This window comes from Vicia villosa, linkage group LG3 (assembly GCF_029867415.1).
Source record: "Vicia villosa cultivar HV-30 ecotype Madison, WI linkage group LG3, Vvil1.0, whole genome shotgun sequence".
NCBI lineage: Eukaryota > Viridiplantae > Streptophyta > Magnoliopsida > Fabales > Fabaceae > Vicia > Vicia villosa.
This window is the reverse complement of record NC_081182.1, coordinates 202,071,698-202,092,212: the sequence shown is the minus strand read 5'-3', so window position 1 is coordinate 202,092,212 and position 20,515 is coordinate 202,071,698. Positions and strand designations below refer to the sequence as shown.

General features: G+C 38.3%; 1 pseudogene; it reads right to left on the bottom strand.

The window, feature by feature from the left end:
- Nucleotides 1-4,358: 4,358 nt before the first annotated feature.
- LOC131593308 (putative disease resistance protein At3g14460) lies at nucleotides 4,359-16,974 on the bottom strand (annotated as a pseudogene).
- Nucleotides 16,975-20,515: the final 3,541 nt, after the last annotated feature.

Genomic DNA, 20,515 nt, shown 5'->3' with positions numbered 1-20,515 from the left:
CTTCTTTAGCCTGAAAAGCGTTAGTGCATTTCTTGATATTTGATTTTAATGCAATAGACTTACCTTTCTTTTGAGGCTCATTTGCATCCAGCTCAATCTCATGGCTTCTCAAGGCACTGATCAGCTCTTCCAGAGAAACTTCATTCAGATTCTTTGCAATCTTGAATGCAGTCACCATCGGACCCCATCTTCTGGGTAAGCTTCTGATGATTTTCTTTACATGATCAGCCTTGGTGTATCCTTTGTCAAGAACTCTCAATCCAGCAGTCAGAGTTTGAAATCTCGAAAACATCTTTTCAATGTCTTCATCATCCTCCATCTTGAAGGCTTCATACTTCTGGATTAAGGCTAGAGCTTTGGTCTCCTTGACTTGAGCGTTTCCTTCATGAGTCATTTTCAAGGACTCATATATATCATAGGCCGTTTCCCTGTTAGATATCTTCTCATACTCAGCATGAGAGATAGCATTCAGCAAAACAGTTCTGCATTTATGATGATTCCTGAAAAGCTTCTTTTGATCATCATTCATTTCTTGCCTTGACAGCTTTGCGCCACTGGCATTTACTGGATGTTTGTAACCATCCATCAGAAGATCCCATAGATCACCATCTAGACCCAGAAAGTAACTTTCCAGTTTATCTTTCCAGTATTCAAAGTTTTCACCATCAAATACCGGCGGTCTAGTATAACCATTGTTACCGTTGTATTGCTCAGCAGAGCCAGATGTAGATGCAGGTGTAGGTGTAGTCTTTTCACTTTCATCAACCATCTTTTAAATGAAGCGTTTTTCTCTTCCTGAATCTTTTCTAAACACGGTTAAGTGCTTGCACCTTAGAACCGGCGTTCTGATACCAATTGAAGGATAGAAAAACACTTAGAAAAGGGGGGATTGAATAAGTGTGACTTTAAATCTTGGACGATAAAAATAAATTGCACAATTATTTTTATCCTAGTTCGCTGTTAACGAAGCTACTCCAGTCCACCCCCGCAGAGATGATTTACCTCAACTGAGGATTTAATCCACTAATCGCACGGATTACAATGGTTTTCCACTTAGTCTGCAACTAAGTCTTCCAGAGTCTTCTGATCACACACTGATCACTCCAGGAACAACTGCTTAGATACCCTCTAAGACTTTTCTAGAGTCTACTGATCAACACGATCACTCTAGGCTTAGTTCACTCCTAAGACTTCCTCTAGAGTATACTGATCAACCTGATCACTCTAGTTACAAACTGCTCAGCCAACTGCCAAGACTTCCTAGAGTATACTGATCACACGATCACTCTAGTTCCTTACAACTTAATGTAATCTATTCAAGAGTTTACAAATGCTTCTTAAAAGCTATAATCACAACTGTGATATTTCTCTTACAGTTTAAGCTTAATCTCACTAAGATATTACAACAGCAATGTAGTGAGCTTTGATGAAGATGAAGATTCTGAGTTGTGATTTGAACAGAGTTTCAGCAAGTTAATTTGAATTGTATTGGTGCGAAATCATTAACCTTGCTTCTCATCAGAACTTCATATTTATAGGCGTTGAGAAGATGACCGTTGAGTGCATTTAATGCTTTGCGTGTTCCGTACAGCATTGCATTTAATGTTATACGCTTTTGTCAACTACCTCGAGCCTTGTTCACGCTGTGTCTACTGACGTTGCCTTTAGTAGCATTAACGTTCCTTTTGTCAGTCAGCGTAGTCTGCCACGTGTACTTCCTTCTGATCTGATGTTTGTGAATACGACGTTTGAATATCATCAGAGTCAAACAGCTTGGTGCATAGCATCTTCTGATCTTCTGATCTTGAAGTGCTTCTGAGCGTGATACCATCTTCTGATCTTCAGTGCTTCTGATCTCATGTTCTTCTGATGCTTCCATAGACCCATGTTCTGATTCTGCTTCGACCATCTTCTGATGTCTTGCCAGACCATGTTCTGATGTTGCATGCTGAACCATTTGAGACACATCTTCTGAGCGCTGAATTATGCGTACTCTTTATATATTTCCTGAAAGGGAAATTGCATTGGATTAGAGTACCATATTATCTTAAGCAAAATTCATATTATTGTTATCATCAAAACTAAGATAATTGATAAGAACAAATCTTGTTCTAACAATTGTTACTCTTCCTAAGTTTTCTATTATGCCTCAATCTATAGAACGTTATAAACTAGGTCATGTATATGTCAGAAAACACAGACAGCAGGTTCCCACGGCCCTTCCCGATGCTGAACCGCCACCTGATCCTGTACCGGTTGAACCACGACGTTCTGGTCGAATATCTCGTGCACCAGATAGATATTCACCAGACAGGTATGATTCCTCACATACTTCTCTGACTGCCACACTCTCTAGCATATCTATTCCTACTTGTTACTCACAGGCTGTTAAGGATGTGCGATGGATAAAAGCAATGAATGAAGAGCTTCAAGCTCTTCAAGAGAATTTCACATGGGATATTGTCTCTTGCCCTCCCGATGTAAAACCTATAGGTTGCAAATGGGTGTATTCTGTGAAATTAAATTCTGATGGTTCCCTCAATCGTTACAAGGCTCGTTTGGTTGCATTAGGAAACAAGCAGGAATATGGAATTGATTATGATGAGACATTTGCACCGGTTACCAAAATGACAACTGTCCGCACGATCATCTCTATAGCTGCTTCTAGTGGTTGGACTCTTCATCAAATGGATGTGAAGAATGCTTTTCTTCATGGTGACCTGAGAGAAGATATTTATATGACTCCACCTCAAGGCTTATTCTCGTCATCTAAAGGCGTGTGTAAGCTCAAACGCTCCTTATATGGTTTGAAACAGGCACCTAGAGCATGGTACGAGAAATTCCGCTCCACTCTACTTGGATTCTCCTTTATTCAGAGTCAGTATGATTCATCTTTATTGATTCATAGCACATCTACGGGTATTGTTCTGCTTCTTTTGTATGTTGATGATATGATTATTACTGGTTCGGATCATGCTTCCATTCAGCGACTTAAGCAATAGTTACAAGCCTCATTTCACATGAAAGACTTGGGTAATCTACATTATTTTCTTGGTCTTGAGGTTCATTCTACATCCAAGGGCATCTTTCTCCATCAACACAAGTATGCTACAGATTTGATTTCTATGGCCGGTCTCGAATCGGCTAATCCGGTAGATACTCCTCTTGAGGTTAATGTTAAATATCATCGTGATGATGGTGATCTTTTGCCTGATCCCTTATTGTATCGACAACTTGTGGGCAGCCTCAACTACTTGACTATTACTCGCCCTGACATATCTTTTGTTGTTCAACAAGTAAGTCAATTCATGCATTCTCCTTGTCATATTCACTTGGCTGCGGTTCGTCGTATAATTCGCTACTTAAAGGGAACCTCTCACCGCGGATTATTCTTTTCCATTGGAATTTCTCTTCAGTTGAGTGCTTATAGTGATGCTGATTGGGCAGGGTGTCCCGATACTCGTCGATCTGTTACTGGTTGGTGCATGTTTCTTGGTTCTTCATTGATCTCTTGGAAAAGTAAGAAGCAAGCAAGAGTTTCTAAGTCTTCTACTGAATCCGAGTATCGTGCCATGTCTGCTGCTTGTTCAGAAATACTTTGGCTTCGTGGTCTTTTGGCTGAACTTGGATTTCCCTAAACAGAGGCAACTTCACTTTATGCTGACAATACAAGTGCCATTCAAATTGTTGCAAATCCTGTTTTTCATGAGCGCACCAAACATATCGAAGTTGATTGTCATTCAATACGTGACGCCTACGATAATCAAATAATATCACTTCCTCATGTCAGTACTCAGTTGCAACTTGCAGATATTCTTACCAAGGCTGTTCCACGCCCACGACATCAGTTTCTTGTTAGCAAATTGATGCTCCTTGACCAGCCGCATCAATTTGAGGGGGGATGTTAATCAGGAAATAATCAAACACATTTATTGTGAATAATTTACATTCATAGAATAGGTAATTAGCGATTATAAGTTGTAATTAGTTATTATGAGTTGTAATTAGTCATTATGAGTTGTAATTACCGACACTATTATATATAGTATCAAATGCAATGAGAAAGGCATTAAGCCAGAATTCATGACACGAGCGCTTGGTTGTATGATCATACGGTCCTATGTGTGTCGGCTGCCAAGCATGCTACGATCGAAGTAAGACCATTTTCTGTTGACGGCGTGGTCAGGATTAAGATCTCTTAGCAGGGTCATAACTTAGCAGGATACTATCAAGTGTATGTATATTTTCTTTTTTACTTACATCTTACATGTATGGTCTTAACTCTCATTTTCACTCACCATTAAGTGTATGTACGATTTCATTTTTACGCCTATATTTGCATCATGTTATTTGGTTGTATCATGTAATTTTTGCTCACATTTCTTTTTGGTCTTTATCATGTTACTTTTTGCAGCTAGGCATTGGTGTCGATCAGGATACGTTCAATGCAACTGACCAGGCTTGACATGTAGTTTTTCTTGTTGGAAGTTAGTTAGGCTTTACCATGTACTATATTTGTGCACCTTTATAAATACCGGAATAGTAATTTTTGTAATTTAGAATGTTTGTTTTATTTTCCTAGAATCCTATATATGTTGTTAATTGATTGTAATCTCTTAACAAACAGTGCCCAACTCCATCATCATTAGTGCCTAATATACTGTCCATGCCTAATATTGTTTATTTCTAGTTATGGCTGTGTTCGATTATAAATTGAACACCATCAAACATGACATGTTATTTTTATGTCAGGTTTGTATTTGTTAACCTGGAGGTAGAATCGTCAAATGGTTTTCTCCACAAATCCGAATGATGTCGGGGGAATATGCAGACTTTCGTTGAGAGGTCCTCGACAAAAGCCATGGCACATTCATCCTATATTCCACACATTCAGAAATGGAGCATCCAGACCATGAGGAGTAGAGAGCCATGTAGGAAAGAGTTTAGCTGAGCATATCAACAATATATCCAGTTCTGTTACAGATATTGCAGAACCATTTTCTTGACCTCTAAAGAAAACATTTCCACATATGAATTAAATTTCTATTTTTCCACCTAAATTTGATTTTGAAATAATAGTAAATCTAAAAAAAATTTTGCTCCATCTTGAACCCATGTCAACAATTCATCTGGCGAAGTAAATTTTTTATCGTTCTTGACTGTAGCCGAGAACCAATGCTGTACATGATTGGAGGTGTACGGTCAACTTTCACATTGAAAACTTGAGGTACATTGTCAAGTTTCACTTCGATAACTTTCTCATTAGTGAGAGTCATGAAGAGCATCCGTATTTAGAGCGATGCAATGATTTTTGTTACTAATTAAACTCATGTCACCTTTACAAATCAAGAAAAGGGGTTAAACTTCAAAACTCGGTAGAAACTAAATGACAAATTATTTGAACAGTAACCCTTAAGAGTCAAGACCTATAAACATTGTCATTTAGGCCACTGCTTATATTACCTTGCTGAGCTTAATGGTATTATAGTGAAAATAAACAAATGAAGTAAGCTAATAAAGTGGCAGAAAATAAACTGGTTCATTTATAAAAGAGATGCCACTGCTATGCAAAGCTTGCTAAAACATGTCCAATATCAAAGTTGTCATGATGATCACTATGATATACAAAGTCACATCAATGTTATTTACAACTAACTTATAAGTCATGTCTCTCAAATCCAAATATGCACATACAATACAACTCATGAGTCATGAACAAGAAGTTGTAAAAATTAAAACATGATTATTCAAACGAATCCTCCTCATAAGCTTGAAAAAGTGTTTTAGGCACAAAAGTCACCCAAAGCTGCTTAGTTTAAATGAATAGGAATAGTATTAGAAATCACCAACAAAATGCAGCCTATAAGAAAACATTGCTCCTCTTTTTATTCTCATGAGTATGGATCCTCTCTACTGCATCCAGAATTCTATGGCAAAGCAGTCGCTGCAAAATCAAATCTGACAGATCATTGCTGCTCGCCGTAGTTACTCCAGCTGTCATCTCCTTTCTGTATCAAAGAGGAAATTCAAACCTGAGATGCCATTACTTCCATCTTGGTTCCAATCACACAATAGGCCCCTGGTTGATCTGCAATAAAAATATCTCAAAAAATGTTCCACAAAACACAAAGACTAAGCCAACAAATTTGATGAATGTAGTAGTAAACATATAGGCCCAAAACACAATTAATTGATGATGTAAATAATAAAAAACATCAACTTGATGTGGTGTTGTTGTATGCCGATGCAAATATTGAAATCAACAAAGTTTATTGATGACATAATGCGAAAATTGAAATAACAAAAGAGTATTCCTGTGAGTCACCCAGAGACAGGAAATTTTATGATCAATCTTATGCAAACTAGCTTACAATAATGGTCAGTATTTAAACTTCTAGGAAAACCATCTTTGGCAATAGATTGCAGATTTGGAAGATTTTAAATTTCATTTCTTGAAGGCAAAAGTTTATCAGTTCTGCTAGTGCAAAAGTTTCTTACTTTTTTGCACTGCAAAATAGTTCATCAGTCACCACAATGATCCCCAGCTACTAACTTTCTAACAATTACTAACAACTAACTTTTACTTTAGAACTGTAAGGTAACAATTACAGTTTATTATTAATACCGGTGCTTTATCAACTTTAGAACTGTAAGGTAACTAGGAATTATAACCAAATATAAGAAACCAATTGAAGATACTCAAGTGGCCACAAACTTATTTGGAATTCATGTGCCAAAAGAGAAAACTCACTAAATTATTTTTGATAGTCCATAAGCATTAATATAGCAATTTGAGCAGCAGCTTTAATAGACGCCTTCCCAACGCAATTGATGTCAAAAATGGAAGATTTTGATACTAGAAGAGACACTAGAGTAAACAATAATGACATATAAATCTATAGAAGAGACCACTCATGAACAAGAACTTGTGAAAATAATTTAGTTACATTGTATGCTGATGTGAACGTTAAAAACCAGATTTATTGATGGCAAAACAACAAACAAGAGAGAGGCTCAAAAAAAGGTATAATATTATTGATGGAAAGAAAAATGAACATTCGAACATGCATGTAGGTAAAGGAGTAGTATTAAAATCTATCAAAGAGGAAACTTATACCTTAGATTACAGTGCTGCCATCTTGTTGCAAGTCATCAATCCCACAGAAGCCCTTGGTCGATCTGCAAACTGGAGAGAGGAAAATTAAATTGAAAATAAAGAATAAGCAATAAAATCTGTTTGATGAACTGATAAACAACAAAACATAAAGTCTCAAAAATCAAAACATAATTTAGAACCAAGTAACTTTCTTAAGCATTTTTATCTGCCATACATGACAAGCAAGGGTAGAAGGCTAATCACAAGGAAAGAGTTCTAATATAGGTCAAGATAGTTTGATAGATAGAATAGGTGGAAATGCATAAATGATATTCATTAGACTAATATAGTAAAGATGAATTTAACAGTGTTACAAAACCTTGATAAAATCAATGCATTAAAACCAACTCATTCAAATATATATAAATTCAGAGACAAATAAGAGTACCTAGCATATTTGTGGTCAATGGCTGTTTCTCCTTTCCATCTGCTCCTTATCAGTAAAACATTTACTGGATTTGGTTGCTGTTAGTGCATGTGAATTTGGCTTCTAACAACAGCAAGATTGGGCAGAAGCAAGAGTGACATAGAATTTAATGCAATGATTAAAAAATGAGTTAGCATTATGATATTGTATTTCAAGGTTATTACTTAAATTGATAATATTAAATGATGAGTACATAATAAGAAAGCAAAAAAAAGGAAGTACTTTAGAGACTCACCTAGAGATGAAACTTATGTGATCAATTCGTCGTCGATAATTATGGCAGGAATGTAAGCAATCTTACGCCACTCTTTCCCTCGCTTCCTCCGCAATGTTGCAACCAGTAATGGACAGCGAGTGATACTTAGTATTGAAAGAGAGGAAGGCAATCCTTTGGGCAAAGATTTGAGTTTGGGAGCGTGATAAGACCAATTCAGTATCTAACTATAGTAATACAGTAAATGCTCAGAGTAAGATGAAAATGACTGATTATTAGAAAAGAAAGGCTAGAGTTCATATGGGATCTAGCAATACAATCAGTCAGAGAAAGCTACAGAAAATGCAGAAAGAAGGAAAAATAAAGGAGGCACTTTGAGAGGCCTTATCTCTCCTATGAGTCAGTCTCCACTGAAATTCTGCGTACCCTAAAAGAGTGAGTGCTCAATCATTTATTGACTCACTCCTAGATTCTATGACCATACAGCTGCTGCCAGCTGTACAACCCATGTGCTATTACTAACAATCATTTATTGACTCATTCCTAGATTCCATGACCAAACAGCTGCTGCCAGCTGTACAACCCATGTGCTATTACTATCAAACTTTGTCCTATTCTCCCCCTTTTTTATTTTTTCTCTCATAGACTTTTCCATACCTACCAACTCCTCCCCCTTCAAAACTATCCTTGACCTCAAGGATAAAGGCTGGAAATTCTGCTTGCATTTTTTTCACTGACTCCCATGAATTCTCAAATTCAGGTAGATTTCTCCATTTCACTAAAATCTCCAGCTCTCCTTGTTCATTCTTCCTATTACTGATTACCCTCTCAGGCATTGGTTCCAATTGCCATTCTTCATTCATGCAACTAGGCAAAGGTTGAGTTTCCACAGTAGGTGTTACAGCTTTCTTGAGCAAGGATACATGAAAAACAGGGTGCACTTTAGTGTCTTCAGGCAATTTGAGTTTATAGGCCACAGCTCCAATTCTTTGTATCACTTCATAGGGCCCATAATACCTTGGACTTAATTTCTGATTCAACCTTTTTGCCAGCTTTTTCATCTTATAAGGCTGAATTTTTAAGAACACCATATCTCCCACCTCATATTCTACTGCTCTCCTATGCTTATTAGCCTGATTCCTCATAACATCCTGAGCCCTCAGCAGTTGTTCTTGTAACTCCTTGATCATTAGATTTCTGTCAGCTGTCATTTGATTCACTTCATCCACTGCTGAATTGTCTCCTTTTATTATCACAGGGGGGGTCTCCCATAAAGAGCTTCAAAAGGAGTAGTCTTTAGGGAAGCATGATAATTGGTATTATACCAATACTCTGCCCAGGCTAGCCATTTAGGCCACTGCTTGGGTTTCAACCCAGTGACACATCTAAGATAAGTCTCCAAACACCTATTTACCACCTCAGTTTGCCCATCAGACTGAGGGTGGTAGGCACTACTGTATTTCAGTTTAGTGCCAACTTGCTTAAACAGTTCTGACCAGAAATTACTCAGGAACACCTTATCTCTGTCAGAAACTATGGAACTAGGGAATCCATGCAACTTCACCACATTCTGAATAAATAGCTCAGCAATATCCTTAGCTGTGTATGGATGACTAACAGGGAGGAAATGAGCATATTTGGTCAGTCTGTCCACAATCACCATAACTGTGTCAATTCCATGGGCTCTTGGTAAACCTCCTATAAAATCCATTGAGATGTCTGTCCAAATCTGTGTGGGGATGGGCAAAGGTTGAAGTAATCCCCCAGGTGTCAAAGTTTGATACTTGTTTCTTTGACACACATCACAAGCGTTCACATACTCCTGAATTTTTTTTTCTCATTCCTTCCCAATAAACCACACTTGCAATCCTCTTGTAAGTTCTCAAATGGCCAGAATGTCCACTTGCTGCTGTATCATGAAATTCATGTAAAATCCAAGCCACTCTAGGTGAATTTTTTGGAATAACAACCCTCCCTTCATGATATAACCTGCCCCCTTTAAGTTGAAACCCTTGATGGCTAGAAGGGTCTGAAATTAAGTCTAATACCACTGCCTTCAGCTTATCATCATTCTGCACTTCTTCTTCTAAACCCTCCTAGGCTTCACACTAAACTGTGATGATATTAGCATACTGCATTTGTCTTGATAGAGAATCAGCAGCACTATTCTCTTTCCCTGGCTTGTACTTAACTTCAAAATCAAAGCCTAAAAGTTTAGACAACCACTTCTGCTGTTCCTCTCCCATGATCCTCTGCTCAGTAATGAATTTCAAACTTTTCTGGTCAGTGTGAATGGTGAAATGTCTGCCCAACAGATAGGGTCTCCATTTCTGAATGGCCACAACAATAGCTATCAATTCTCTTTCATACACAGATTTCTGTTGAGCCCTGTCAGATAATGTTTGACTCATATAACAAATAGGTCTCCCTCCTTGCATGAGAACAGCCCCTATCCCTTTCCCTGATGCATCAGTCTCAACCACAAATTCTTTACTGAAATCAGGCATGGCCAACACAGGGATCGTAGTCATAACTGCCTTTAGCTCCTCAAAAGCCACTTCAGCTTCATTGCTCCATTTAAACCCCTCTTTTTTTAGAAGTTGTGTTAAAGGCCAAGCAATTTTTCCATAATTTCTCACAAATTTTCGATAATAACCAGTGAGACCTAAAAATCCTCTTAATCCTTTCACATCTTTAGGTCTAGGCCACTTGGTCATATCTTCTATTTTCTTAGGGTCTGCAGAAACTCCTTGCCCAGATATAATGTGCCCTAAATATTCCACCTCTTGTTGGCCAAAAGAACACTTTTTTTTGTTGACATACAACTGCTGATTTTGCAGAACCTTTAAGACCCTAGTTAAATGTTCCTTGTGTTCATCTCTACTTTTACTGTAAATCAATATGTCATCAAAGAACACCAAGCAAAACTTCCTAAGGAAAGGTCTCAATACCTCATTCATCAAGGCTTGAAATGTGGAAGGAGCATTAGTCAAGCCAAAGGGCATCACTAGGTATTCATAGTGCCCTTCATGTGTTCTAAAAGCTGTCTTTTCAATATCTTCCTCTTTCATTCTAATCTGGTGGTATCCAGATTTCAGATCTAACTTTGAAAATATCACAGCCCCCTCCAATTCATCCAGCAGTTCTTCAATAACAGGAATAGGGAATTTGTTTGGAATCGTTACTTTGTTCAAAGCTCTATAGTCTGTGCAAAACCTCCAACCTCCATCTTTTTTTTTCACCAACAATACAGGACTTGAGAAGGGACTGGTGCTGTGCCTAATAATCCCAGCCTGTAACATATCCTTGACTATCTTTTCTATCTCATTCTTTTGAAAAAATGGATACCTATAGGGTCTGAGGTTAGGTATAACAGCCTCATTCTTTAGTCTTATAGCATGATCCTGGTCCCGGACAGGTGGTAAACCAGAGGGCAATTGAAAAACTTCTTCAAAATGTTTTAGCACCATCTCCCAATCCCTCATGCCTTGAGGCTCCACAGTAGTGTCAGTATTCAAATTCTGCAAATAGAATCCAACCCCTTCATCATTAAGAGCTTTGACTATAGACTTCCATGAAGCTTGTCTATTACACAAAGAAGGATCCCCTTGTATCTCATGAACTTGGCCATTTGATTTCCACCTTAAACATAGCTTCCCAAAATTAGCTTCAATATTCCCCAAGCTAGCTAACCAGTCCATGCCTAACACCATATCTGATCCGCCCAAATTCATCAAGAAAAAGTGTTGCTCACAGTCCACTCCTTGCAACTGGAAGGTTAATTCTTCACATATCCCTTGGTTTGTCACCCTCTCTCCATTTCCTACTTCTATCACATAAGTAGGTGTCTCCCTCACTTTCAATCCTAGCTCTTCCACCACCCTAGAGTCAATGAAATTGCTTGTTGCACCTGAATCAATCAAGGTCAGCAACTCCTTATTTTTCACAGTCACCCATACCTTGAAAGATTTGTTAGAGGTAAACCCTTCTTTGCTCTGCAGGGACAGTTGCAGAGTTCTAAATTCCTCAACTACTTCCTCCAATTCCTCCGTTTGAATGCCTACCCCCCTGTTCCCTCTTCTTCATCACTACTATTTTCACACAATTTCAAGCTCATATGCTTGAACTTGCAGACATGTTCTCTACTCCACTTGTCACCACACTTGAAACATAATCCCTTCTTGCTCCTCTCTTCCAGCTCTGCAGGGTTTAATCTCCTCCCCTTGTATTTTTCATTCGCTCCCCCACTGACCTTCTCACCCTCCTTCTTAGAGCCTCCAATTTCTGCAGGATCTCTAATCCTCAGAAGTCCTCCTCTATCCCTCCAAGAACTACCCTTCTTATGGAGTACTTCATTCTTCTCCTCAATTAACAAAGCCCTATCCATGAGGTCAGACAAACTTTGACTCTCATAAAGCTTCAGTTCTGCCTGGATTTCTTCTTTCAATCCATTCATAAAAATGGAGTCCAACATTATTCTTTCCTCTCTTCTAAATGGAGCTACCAGCATCTCAAATTTCTCCATATACTCCACAACTGACCCCTTTTGTTTCAAACTCAGCAACGGTCCCATCGGGTTTTGAAGCATACCAGGCTGAAATCGTCTCATCACAGCAATCTTAAATTCTTCCCAAGTCCTTAATGGTGCTTGCTCTTCCCACCATTGATACCAGTTCAAAGCTCTATCCTCCATAGCAAGCACTACCGCATCTAACTTGTCGCGTACTCGTATCCCATTAAGATGGAAATATCTCTCCACGCGAACAAGCCATCCAAAAGCGTCATCCCCCTTAAAAATCGGAATCTCCAACCTTCGTCTGTTTCCCCTAAACTGAGACCCATTTCCGCCACTGTGACGGCGATTTCTGTGTCGAGATTCACGCGAAAGAGTGCTTCGACCACTTCCTTCCTCTTCGTCGTACTCGTCTTCATTTTCAGTCCTCCCCTGATTCCGATATGGTCGTTCTTGAATCAGTTGACGTATTTGCTCCACCGTAACTTGAGGTCTTGCTTGTTGTTCCAACACCAGCTGCCTGATTTGATCTATCGTCCCTTCGAATTGATTCATCCTCTGCTCCATTGTGTCTACTCTGTTTTCCATGTTTTTTCGCGTACAGACCATTCACCAACAGTCGAAACCAAGGCTCTAGATACCAAATTGATAAGACCAATTCAGTATCTAACTATAGTAATACAGTAAATGCTCAGAGTAAGATGAAAATGACTGATTATTAGAAAAGAAAGGCTAGAGTTCATATGGGATCTAGCAATACAATCAGTCAGAGAAAGCTACAGAAAATGCAGAAAGAAGGAAAAATAAAGGAGGCACTTTGAGAGGCCTTATCTCTCCTATGAGTCAGTCTCCACTGAAATTCTGCGTACCCTAAAAGAGTGAGTGCTCAATCATTTATTGACTCACTCCTAGATTCTATGACCATACAGCTGCTGCCAGCTGTACAACCCATGTGCTATTACTAACAATCATTTATTGACTCATTCCTAGATTCCATGACCAAACAGCTGCTGCCAGCTGTACAACCCATGTGCTATTACTATCAAACTTTGTCCTATTCTCCCCCTTTCTTATTTTTTCTCTCATAGACTTTTCCATACCTACCAGAGCGTTCACAATTTCAAGGTTTTTGAGAGATATGAGATGTTGAAGCCACATCCCATCAATGCTTTTATCATTAAGACCACAAATGCATAATTTCACAAGCGATGCAGGTAGCAGTGGCCCCATCACCGTTTTTCCCGTACCATCGCCATTAATTCGCAACACCGAAAGACAAGTGAGATGTTCCCAAGTTGGCTCAGTATTCCACATAATCCCTCCAACATAGCCAATAGTCAATTCCTGTAAACTTCTAGGCAAATCATCTATGACAAAAGATTGAAGACTTGGTAGATTATCAATTTCCATTTCCCGAAGGTCGGTTAGATTGTACATTGCTTCAGGTAAAGAAAGAAGCTTCTCACACTTCCACACTGCAAAATAAATGAGGTTTGGAGTGGCCAATCCACCCGGGGGAAATGATTCCAGCTCATTACAGTCCCATATTTTGATGCTTCTAAGAATTGAGAGACTCTTTTTAGACGCGTCTTCAGCAATTAGTATCGATTTCAGATTTTTACAACCCTCAATAAATAGACTCTTAAGGACAGGGAGAGCGCCTAAGGTAAATGATATCAATGAATTACAGCTATAAGATATTTTCAATTCCTTAAGCGATGTGAAAGTGTGCAAGTACTCATGAGGAAGGAACTCTAGATTCTCACAGTTATTGATTATGAGAATTTTCAAGGTTTTGGACAGACTATCTGTTGGGAAAGACATCAGAGACGGAAATCCATCTATAGTCAGTTGTTGAAGAGAATTTAGAGGGAGCATTAGTTGACTTATTACATGATTTGATGATGGAATTGATTGCACCACTAGAGCACATTCTCTTAACTCAAGTTCAATTAAGGAAGGGAATTTTTCGAGTATTTTTCCTATTCTCAGTTTTGGGCACTTACTTAGTGATAGAGTTTTAAGACTAGGAAACTTTGACATACCTCCAGTTAAGTTCCATTCATCCCACTCTTGCATATCCTCAAAGTGTAGAGTCTCCAAGGAGGGAAATGGCTGAAATGAAGAGTTATCACTTCCATAGAACTCAGTGCCAATTGTCTGTAAAGATTGCATCCCTTCAATAAAGAGTTCTTTCAGATTTTCAAGCTGTCCAAGGGGTGGAAGCCATAAACAGTCACCACAATTCGAGATCTCCAAATACACCATGTTGCTAAATGAAAAATCACCTAACCAATTTGGAAAGTTGATTCCACCATAGCCTTTGATAGTGAGACTTTTCAAACTTGTTGCAGGTTGCAAATGTTCAAATATAACTCTTTTAGTTTGTGAATCTGGAAATGTACCGCCACAATCCCAATCCAAAGCTAACTCGTCTATTTGTTTTTTCATCTTTATATTGGATTGATCTGCTTCAGAGGGGTCATTGATATTTTGTAGTTGTGATATGGAAAGTTTTCCTTGTAGGTGAGGAAATTTTCCGAGCTCTTCAACCTTCAATCCATCATTATGCTTGCTGACAACAAAGTTAGACAAAGTTTGGAGATTTTTTAGCTTGGCTATTTGTGCAGGAATCTCCGTCAATGCAGTGTTACTAATGTCAAGGTGATGCAGATTAACCAATTCTCCCATGTCCTCGGGCAACTCAGTGAGCCTTTTACAGCCTGCCAACAACAAGAACTGTAGATTGTAAAGCTTGCATGTTTCAGAAGGAAGTCTTTCAATATTTGTGTGAGAAAGATTTAAGTACTGCAGGTATAACAAATTTCCAATAGAGTTGGGAACCTCCGTGATACTTTTGTAGTTTGACAAAGACAACACCTGTAGTTGTTTCATTGTTGGCAACAAGTCATGTAGTACCTTGTTCGATAGCAAACAACTAGGAAATTGTTCTTGTAATGGTAATGCTAAAAAGGTACGTAGACTTTTTATTCCATGCAATTTATCAAATGAGTCATATAGCCCTCTATTGTATGACAACTTATGTACACTTTCATCTAGGTTATGTTTGTCCAACCTGATACATTTTGGAGATGAAACCATTGTAGTCAAATCATGGATGAGGTTATGCATTTCAAAGTTTGCTTGTCACCGATAAATCGACGTTGTATCAACGACCTTGACACTAGTACATCAAAGTACTCTTCACCGACTGTTTCCCAACTTTCTTGATCTGTGGACAATTCTACCAAATCTTCTCCAATCCACAATTGAACTACCATTTTTTTTTCTAAAATGGTCTTCTTTGGAAAAAGAGAGCAATATGCAAAGCATCTTTTTAAAAGAGTCGAAAGATAACGATAGCTCGATTCTAGAGCAGCGAGCACCTCATGATTTGTTGAGTCCCAAATGTTACTTTCTAGCACATAATTCCAGTCACCTGGAGACAACTTACCGTAAAGAAGAGCCCCAAATTCCATTGCAGCTAATGGTAATCCATCACACTTTTTTGCGATTTCCCTACCAATTTCTTCTAGAGAGGATGGTTGTTGATTGTTACATGCTCCAAATGCATATCTGGAAAATAAAGACCAGCAATCTCCACTTTCCAAAGGTCTCAAATGGTAGACAAAAAGAAAGGTTCGTAAGGATCTTGCAACTCTTTCATCCCGTGTTGTAAGGATGATCCTACTTCTCGTATCCCCAGCATTAAAGATGTCCATAGAATATATCCAATCAACAAATTTTGTATCCCACACATCATCCAGTACTAGCAAGAAATTTGAAGTGCTTAAAATTTGCTGCAGTGATTCTAATAGAAGATTCGGGTATATGGTAGTCACGTCACTAGTGTGATTTCCTTTTGTTTTGGAAGATTTAAGAATTTGAGAATTAAGGTTATCATTATTGATAGATTGTGAAGTGAAAGATTGAAGAATAGTTTCATAAACACTCAAATGATCAACATCCTTTGAGATATCTACCCACAGTTTTAACTCAAATTTGTCCCTAACTTGTGGAAGATTGTAAAGGTGTTTAGCAAGGGCTATTTTACCAATCCCTCCCATACCAACAATAGAAATCACTCTTGTTTTACTATCACCATCACTACTACTAGACAACAAAAGATTTTTAAGCTTCTCAATATCAGTGTCTCTTCCATAAATAGAAACTTGATGATCCAATATAGAACTAGTAGAAGATTCATCATGCAAAACAGTGCTAGAATTGGAAACACTTAATTCATCAATTCCTTCTCCTGAACTCAGGCCTTGTAATTTTTCAATCAATTTTTGTATATTAGAATTAATCAATCCACTATAGCGTTTAAAAAGGAAGCAAAAGTTTTTCAGAACCTGAGTAGTAGCGGTTTGGGTTTGATACTGAAACAAATTGATCTGATCAAACAAATTATCTGCTTCAAAAACAGCATCTCGGAGTAAATCCAGCCTCACCAGTGTTGTCTTGAGCTTTTCCAAGAGGGAAAAGTCCAGATTCGTAGTCCGGAAGTAGTCGACGAACTCGGTAGAAACAAGTTTTTCTAACAAGACTTCCACAAAAACTGAGATCAGTTTTTCTCCTACAATAGCCTCCATTGTTAGTTGCTAACTTTGCAGGAAGAAGAAGAAGAAGAAGGTTGGTGTATTATGTATAGGTATAATAAAACTACGATATACACCTTTTGACTTTAGTAATTCCCCGTTAACGTGTAGGAGTGGTCATTACTTCATCACCCTCACTCGGTCATGATTAGAAGGAAATGTTTAAAGAAATAATTTCTAATTTTTAAATTTTATTTAGGTTTAAATACACTTTGGTCCCTTCATTTTTAAGTTTTTTAAATTTTAGACTTCCATTTTAAAAACCATCTTTTGAATCCTTAAATTTTACTTTATGTGAGATCCTTGAAACACTAAAACATATATGTGCTCCTACTTATTTGATCGTCGGAGTGCCTTGTAGGTACACCCCCTCCTCATCATCATCAACACTGCACGGACGTCTCTGGCCCTTTCTGGTTCTGATCAACAGGTCAGATCAGTGACGCTGTCTGTGGGAAATATTTGTTATCCCCGTCTTCTCCTCAGCGAACAAAGACCAAAGCAATCTTCAATAATCATACCATGGCCAGTCATGATGACGACCACAGTGTCTGTTCCTCTCTCCCGAGCACAAATCCAGCATCGGCTTTGCCAACCCTTTCCTTGAGGATGCAGCCCCTCAGAAAAGGGATGGTGAGACCGCATCTCCCTCCCCGGATGATACTCACGATCTTGCCCTCCAAGATAATGAAACAGGAAAGTCCAAGAAAACGCTCCAAAATCATCATCTCAACAACTACCTGTCTCGGCCAATGCTGACCCCATCCTGGCCGTCTTGTTTGAAGCCATCAACAAGACCAATTCTCTGATCCTCCAACAAAACAAGAGTATCAGAGCGTTAGAAGAAACACACCCGTCAAGATCTCCCTCGGGGAGACACCGAAGACGTTCCAGAAGTCCTTCTCCTCGGCCCCGAGAGCGTCATTCCAACCGAGGAGAACCAGAGGTCCTCGTGGCCAAGAAACACGATCGCAATTCTCCTTGTTAGAATCAACTATCCCCGGCATCCAATAAGATTAATGAGAATCCATGGGAAGAAACTCGGCGGACACCTCCGAAATATCGATCAAGAAGCACATCTCCCCGTCGGGACCACATACGACGAGGATCCCATGCCCGCTCTCCTAGTTCTACCAACGATGACGAGCCTCAAGGCCCATTATCCGTGGAGATCTTGGCCACTCGACTACCTAAATGGCTGGAAAAGCCTCACCCTTTAGGCACATACGACGGTACCACCAACCTTGACGAGCATATAGAAAATACCAATGCTTTGCTCGATTATCGTGGCGTCAGGGGCACGATAAAGTGCAGGCTATTCCCCACCACTTTGAGGAAAGGGGCCATGGCCTGATATAAGAGTCTCCCTGACGGGTCCATCACGTCTTGGAGGCGGTTGGGGAAGACTTTCTTCCGACACTTCACAGCTTCTCGACGTCACCCCAAGTCAGAAGCGTCGCTGGAAGCCATCATGCAAGGGAAAGATGAATCCATTGGGCATTCATCGAAAGATTCAATAAAGAAGTCGTTCAGGTCTCCACGACCAACGACATGAAAAAACATCTTCTCGAACGCGGCATGCGCCCGCGCAGCGACTTTGCCAAAGTTATTGGCTGATCGGTCACGATTCTCACTATGTTTTTGTCACTTTCGTGATGATAATCCAGGTATTTTGCACTGCTTAATGTCATAATATAGTCTTTTTAAGTATGTTTAAGTATTTATGAGTGCGTTTGCAAGTTTTATCCTTTAATTAGTTTTCGAGTTTATTTTCTCATTTTATGCTTTGGTTTGGTTGTTTTATGATGCCTCAGATCTAGGAGATGGTTCACTCTACACATTGCAAGAAGTGTCGGAAGTAAGGAGCTAGAAGAAAGAAGAAGGAAAAGAATCAGTGGTGCAACACGGGCACCCGTGTTGGGAAACACGACCCGTGTTGCTGGGCAGGCAAGGAAGCAAGTTAAAGATGGAAAACAGTGGAGCAACACGGGCACCCGTGTTACCCAACACGACCCGTGTTGCTGCTACTGAGTGCTGCAAAATGATTTAAGGGATCCAAAGGACCAACATGGGTACCTGTGTTGCCTAACACGGCCCGTGTTGGCTTGTTACGCTGATTTATATGTTTTTGTGATTTTTACTCAAAAAGTAATCCAGAAGGGCATTTTGGTACTTTCCGACTTAAAAATAAGAGTTTGCAAGATATAGTGAAGGATTGAGAAGAAAGGAGGCATCTTTTACACAAGGAAGAAATTGACACTGATTGAGAGGAAGTAACGTATGATATTGTTGAAGAACGGAGATCATTCATGAGCAAGAGCAATTGACACTGATTATCTGTAATGTTTAACTTTTATATCTTTGAATTTATTTTGAACAATATGAGTAGCTAAACCCCCCAATGCTAGAGGATGTCCCTGATTTGATTTGTAATGACTTTGATATTTTGATTTGATCAATTCCATGTTCATGTTATTCAATTCAATTGTATACTGTTTTTAATGCTTTCTTTATCGGACCAATAAAGATTGTTATGTGGTTAATAATTTGCCGGACCACAATTGTTAAGGTTTATATCCAATTGGACCATAGTAGATATCACCTAGGACTAGGGATACCCTATGGCCACTAAGAAACTCTTGATAGTAAAAAGCTTGGTTTTATCTTATTTCTCTAAGGACTTAGGTTTTAATGATAAAAACTAAAGGCTTTCCCAATAAGGATTTATGGGAAAACAATCTAAAGATTTAGTAATTGAATATAATGAACTTGTTGAAGAGATCTCAAATAAGGATTCAGGGTTGTTACAGAGCAAATCATACACCTTGCCTTGGCATGTACTCATATTAGTGAAAAAGCATCAATTTACTTTCCGCTATTTTTATTTTACTCTTAGAAATTATAATTCAATCAAAAATCCCTTATGTCCTTTTATTTAATTGAATAATTATAATAACTTATATTCCAACACAGCCCTCGAGATCGATACTTGGATTTTACCCTTTTATTACTACATCGTAGAAATAGTACACTTGCTATTTTTCCGATCAAGTTTTTGGCACCGTTGCCGGGGACTGCCAAATATAAGTTAAATAATAATTCAATTGAATTTTTGTTGCTCTGCAACCAAAATTTTAAAAGCTACTTTTATATTAAAGTTGAATATAAGAGCTTTTTAAATAAAGTTAAAAGTTGTTTGGTAGATATATGTATGAACTAACGTATGTTGGAGATAGTGTTTACTTCTTGGAATTGACTTTGTTCTTTTTACAAATGGGTGGATCTTTGTAATTTTTATAGTTGGAATATCTCTTTTTTTGAGATGTAGGAGCTTTCTATTTGTTTCTTTGGGAGGAGTATCCCTTATACTCCCTTTTAATTTCATTGTTTATTAAAAAAGAAAAAAGATTATCATTTTAGTTTAACCACACTGTTTAATGGATAATGAAGAAGTTATTTATAAGAAAAATGGTTATATATATATATATATATATATATATATATATATATATATATATATATATATATATATTCTTAGAAAAATTACTACTATATTACTATGATATGTTACCTGTACTGTAAAATAAATAATATGAAAACATGT